Source organism: Bombyx mandarina, chromosome 08 (genome assembly GCF_030267445.1).
Source record: "Bombyx mandarina strain Sakado chromosome 08, ASM3026744v2".
NCBI lineage: Eukaryota > Metazoa > Arthropoda > Insecta > Lepidoptera > Bombycidae > Bombyx > Bombyx mandarina.
Window position 1 is genome coordinate 11,805,232 of NC_143215.1, and position 6,000 is coordinate 11,811,231.

The 6,000-nt window shown below is 37.0% G+C and overlaps 1 long non-coding RNA gene across 3 annotated transcripts; it reads left to right on the forward strand.

Annotated features, from left to right (window-relative positions):
• The first annotated feature begins 3,688 nt into the window (after window positions 1-3,688).
• On the forward strand, window positions 3,689-5,153 carry LOC149502567 (uncharacterized). 3 transcript variants are annotated; one of them, XR_016323496.1, is made up of 3 exons: window positions 3,689-3,919; window positions 4,247-4,785; window positions 4,855-5,153. It is a non-coding gene; the product is annotated as an uncharacterized LOC149502567 (long non-coding RNA). The 3 variants fall into 3 exon arrangements; XR_016323497.1 differs by having other exon boundaries at window positions 3,696-3,919; window positions 4,843-5,153; XR_016323498.1 differs by having other exon boundaries at window positions 3,696-3,919; window positions 4,247-4,492.
• Window positions 5,154-6,000: the final 847 nt, after the last annotated feature.

Below are 6,000 nucleotides of genomic sequence, written 5' to 3' on the forward strand. Positions count from 1 at the left end.
GGAGGATGAGGTTACCATCGCTTGGCATGATGATTTGACTATGATTACTGGCTGTGTCTGTTTGTACGCGGTTTGAAAGGATTCGACGAGGGCTTTGAACAAGCATTCGCTAAATATTTATTTATTTATTTATACTTTATGCACAAAACAAAACTTGTACACAGGCGGACTTAATGCCATGGGCATTCTCTTCCAGTCGACCATAGGGTGGTGCAGAGATAATGCATGGTAGGTGCATTGACAAAAAAAATAACAAACAACAACAACAAAACAAAAAAAAAAAAGAACAAACTCAAAACAAAAATCTTCCTTAAAATAATATCTCAGTATTATAGAATACATATACTACAATTCAATATACCTATGTACAAAATAGTAAAATAAATACATACACATAATTACACACAATAACACATGAAAATACACAATTTAGTATTATAGTTAAGAATGGCTAAAAGTAAATATATATATATATATAATATAATAATAATAATTGAAAAATGAAATAAACTAGTTTGGAGATGATTCTTCCAGTTTTTTGTGGATGTGTTCGCGAACTTTGAGTTTAAAAGTAAAGCGATTGCTGATCATCCTGATTTCTTTGGGAAGCGAATTCCATAATATTATGGACTGTACAAAGAAAGAAGAATGTAAAAAATCTGAGCGATGGATAGGACATTGTAAGAGACGATTATGTGAAGAACGTAGAATTTTGTCATGGCTTGCGTTCAAGTATTTAAAATGCGATTTTAAGTAAGAGGGTGAAGAGGCAGAGTCCAAAAGAGAAAACAAGGTAGTAAGCGCTCTCTCCTCTCTACGCTGACGGATCGGTAACCATTTCAGACGAGTTCGATGCGCGGACACATGGTCATATTTTCTAAGATTGAAAACGAATCGAATGCAATTATTGAGAAGGCGGTCTAGTTTGTTGAGGAGATCTGCATTCAGGTCATAGTAACACACATCACCGTAGTCTACCATAGGGAAAATTAAAGTCTGCACAAGCATGGCCTTTACATTTGATGGTAGCATATTTTTTAGCCGATAGAGAGATCGCAAGGTCCTGATGACTTTTTGACTAATGGATGTTACTTGCGCTCTCCAACCAAGTGTAGTGTCAATGTGTAATCCAAGATTTTTCACGTTTCGGCTAAAGGGGATGATTATGTCATTGAAAACAACAGGCGGCAGCTTAAAATTACTGATCTTACTCATATTTCGATGGCTACCAACAATTAACGCCTGGCATTTGGTAGGATTCACCGCCAGACCAAACCTATCGGACCAATTTTTGATTGATTTTAAATCATTGTTTAGTTTGGTAATAGCATCCGATATGTGATCAACATCGGTTTGTGCGTACAGTTGTAGATCATCGGCGTAAAGATGAAATGCACACCGTAGCTCAGGGGTGAGAAAATTTATAAAAATTGAAAACAAGAGAGGAGAGAGGACACCGCCTTGTGGGACGCCAGATTCAAGATTACACCAGTTTGATGAGAGTTCGTCATTACGAACAGATTGCTGACGTTCCTGAAGATAGGAAGAGAACCAATCCAACGCCCCTTTTGAGACGTTGAGATGAGAGAGGATGGAAAGAAGGATATCGTGACAAACGGTGTTAAACGCGTTTGAGAAATCAACCAAAACTAGTATAGTGATTTTGGATTCTTCCAAGCCCACCCTGATATCACCTGTCACTTTCAGAAGCGCGGAAATGGTGCTGTGGCCTGGTCTAAACCCAGATTGAAAAGGGCTAATTAGGGAATTATTAAATATAAATCGAGAAAGCTGCTTATGGACACAGATCTCGAGCACTTTGGATAGGAAGGGTAAGATTGAAATTGGGCGAAAGTGATTAGGAACAGAAGGGTCAGGAATTTTAGGTAGGGCACGAACATAAGCTCTGCGCCATAGGAAAGGAAACTCTCCAGAGTCAAGAGAGAAGTTAATAATATGATAAATTGCAGGTAGGAGACAGTCTAGGATAGTTATAATCATGCGGCGACATATGTTGTCATATCCCACCGCATTAGATTTAATGGAAAGTATCACTTTTCTTATCTCAGAGGGGGCAACTGGAAAGAGCTGAAAGGGGACAACATCTGGACGCCTTAGGCCAGACAAATAAGCTAACGTTTGATTTTTAGTTAAGGGATCTATCACGGAGGATGTGGAGAAGTGTCGGTTGAGATCATCTAATTGAATAATATTTGGAATGTCCAAACGTCGCGATCTGCCGATACCCAAAGTTCCGAGAAATTTCCAAACATCGGCAGGAGAAGAAGAAGCGATATTATCCAGAATGTGGCGGCGCTTGGCATTGCGTATCATTTGATTACACCTATTCCTAGCAGACTTAAAAAGGACCCAATTATCTTCGATGCGATTCTTTTTGTATTTTCGAAAAGCGCGATCTCTGCGACGCATGGCCATCTTAACTCCTTCAGTCATCCACGGTGCAGGCGTTCGTTTCAGTTTTACTTTTCTAATTGGGGCATGGATATCGTATAATTTGATTACGATATTATTGAAAATTTCGACTTTGTGATCAACTGATGCAGCATCTACTAGGGGATCCCAGTTTATCTCGGCTGCATCATTTCTGAGTTTTTCAAGATCCATGCGAGCAAAGCAGCGCCTGTGCAGGGTCTTGGGAATAGGTTTTGGGGATTTAAGGATATAGGTAAGAAAAATTAGGTCATGATGAGAGAACCCTGGAGCAGAATGTTGACCATGAGAGGAAACTAAGGAAGGATTCGAGGTAAGGATTAAATCGAGCCAGGTGTCTTCACCGACGGTATTTAGGTGCGTAGCTTGTAGTTGCATTAGATGAAGAGTAGCTGATTCAATGATTTGAAGAAGCTTCTGGGATCTAGGGGAATTACCAGAAAGGATATTTGTGTTGAAGTCACCCATGATGATAAGATGTGCGTACTCAGAGCCCAAAGATTCTAATACTGTTTCGAACTCAGTAAAGTAATCAATATTAGGGGGACAATAGGTGACACCAATTACAGTTTTTACTCTCTTAACACAAACCTCAAGAAAAAGAAACTCCGCACTAGAGTTGGTAGAAGAAGAAGACAATATTTTATATGGAAACGTGCTGCGGAGATAAATGGCCACACCACCTCCTCTACCGACCGTTCTATCATTACGGATAAGAATAAAACCTGGGAGAGAGAAAGAGGTCGACAGGAGAGTAGGCTTGAGCCACGTTTCGGATATCAGGATGACGTCGACGTTGGTATTGTAAAATGTATGATACAGTTCGCTATAATGACTGGCTACACTCTGTGCATTGATGTGGCATACGTTGAACTGGCAGCCAGATTTGTGGTCAAAAGTATGTCGTAAGAAGTCACCCAGGGTGTCGGTGGCTGAACCAAAACTTTCCTCTCCAGAAGACGTATTGGATTCGTTTGCAGAAAAAAAAGAATCATCATCAGTATCTGATACACCTGATACAAAAGACATAAATAATAAAATTAGAAGAAAAACAAAAAAAAAAAAAAATGTGTCTATGTGTAAAACAAACTAATCTATATAAATAAACTAATCTATACAAATATATACTAATCTATATTAATATATACTAATCTATATTAATATATACTAATCTATATAAAACTAATCTATAAAAAAAAAAAAAAAAACTATCTAAAAATATTATAAATAACAATTTGGTAAGATACAATCTATATGCATTAAAAACCAAAGAGAGAAAAAAAAAAAATATTAATAACAAACAAAAATGAATAAAGCGTATATCTCAACACCACCTGCCAGCTAACACCAATATAAAATATAGAAGATGTAAATTAAATTCAGTGAACATCAAGAAACATTTAGAAAGCATTACAAAATATAAACAAAATCCAAAACACAAAACAATAGAACAACTACACTACGTCTGGTACGTTTAAGTAGTCTGTAACTGATTTTATAACAAAATACGAATGTTTTAAACTATGTCATTAACCACCAACTTCATTGGACTGAATGAAAACAGAACAAATAACAATAAAATTATTGGAATAGAACTTAATTTATACAAACTTAAAACTACTTACCTAAAAGTAATATACAGATACTACAGAAAAAAAGAAAAACAAAAAAAAAAAGATGAAATAAATGACATAATAAAAATACACACACACTTTTACTACATCGGTATGGTAGTTTTCGAGTTGCCTATCAAAAGAACATTAAAGCACCATTACTTCCGAATTTTATGTTTTAGATTTCCTGCCTCATCACTCTTTCCACTCACATGAGATGCCACTGAAGCTTTTGGAAACTTCAACAGCAAAGGGCTCAGCTCTTCCATAGCTGTTACCTTATGACGTGTTCCATTAGTTGTCTTGATAACTATGATTCCATCCTGGGTCCAGCAGGATCGCATTCCGAAGTGAGCTCTTGCCTTGATAAATATGGACTGCCTGGGCTTTGTCAAAAACTCCTTCAATGAAATTGAACAACCCTTTAGGTTAGACTTTGCTCTCCAAACATTGGATTTAATGTTTTCATTAGTGAACCTCACAAGAATGGGCCTGTTATGCTCCTGACTTCGCGCACCAAGTCTGTGGCATTCTTTTATGGAAGAAGAAGACACATTTTTCAAGGCCAACTTATTATTTAGCACATTTAAGATGACTGAAGTGCAATCCTCTCCGTCAACCTCGGTACATCCCTGGAAAAGCAAAGTCCTGCGTCGCTGCCGAGTCTCCAGACTATCAATCTGCTTCATGCACTCTCCGATTTGTGTCCGGAGCAGCCCAAGTATGCTAAAGACCAACTCTCTGAACGTACGGAACTCTTCAGCAACTTTATTTACAGTTTCCTTTGCAGGTCCCGCAGACTGAATCTGTGTTTCAAGTTCACCCATCTTCCGTGTGAAGTTTTCTTCTAAGTTCTTTTGAATAGTTAATATTTCAGCAAGTTGAGACATGATGGGCTTGAGTGTGAGGAACAAGATGTCACTTAAATGGTTGAAGGTGTACTGGCTGGCGCTTTGCAGCTTTATTTATGACACATGAGCTGCTGCAAACGTTAGTACCAAATCACAAATACTTGTGTACAAACTGGATGTTAAAAAATAGTGATAAAAGATTATGTTTCTAATTTTCAATAAAATTTTATGTTTAAAACACGTCTACACTTTTTCACACCTACCCACATTTAAATACATTTAAATACACCGCGATAGAATGCGATCTTTGACATAGCACGTGTTGTGTGAAGGATTTTTGCTTTAGAGCTCTAATCACTGCCGGAATGGACCATTTATGAGACATATCTTTATTTTTCAGAAATTTAATATGGTTTTTATTTTTCATCATTGCAAAAGTCCGTTAAATAGATTTTATGAGTAAAACATAAGTAAAAGAAATTTGATTTGTTAAGATTATTGACATAATTATTGACATAAGTAAAACGAACTAATTCTATGTAAATCATAAATTATATTGATAATGTTATTAATTAATAAAAAGTGCTTTACAAAAAGGAAATGAATAAATTAAATGAAACAAAAAATCGTAACTCTGACAATTGCCACACTTCTTCGATAGTCCGATAAAAAGCTTAGCTAAGACTTTCCAAAGATAAATATTATACTTTGTTCAGATTTGTACGCGAGAACACGGAAACACTTAAATGAGTTAATTTTAACTTTTTTACTTGGATACATTCAATTTGAATTCTGTTGCGGTTGTCCCTTTCATACCCTATCCGGGGCATTTAGAAAGAGGAAACGGCTATAGAATTTTTCAAAATCCATCTCCATATTCCGCGACACCCACAGTTCTTCTTAAATTGGCAAATAAAATTCAAATGCGCGCACCGGTATACGCATAGTTTACGGTTTGTCAGAACCTGTAGTTCGACATCGATTTGCTGTTGTCGGGTCTCTTTAGCGCGAATATGGGGAATATTTTACTGGTGGTAGGACCTCTTGTGTGTCCGCACGGATAGGTACCACCACCCCGCCTGCTT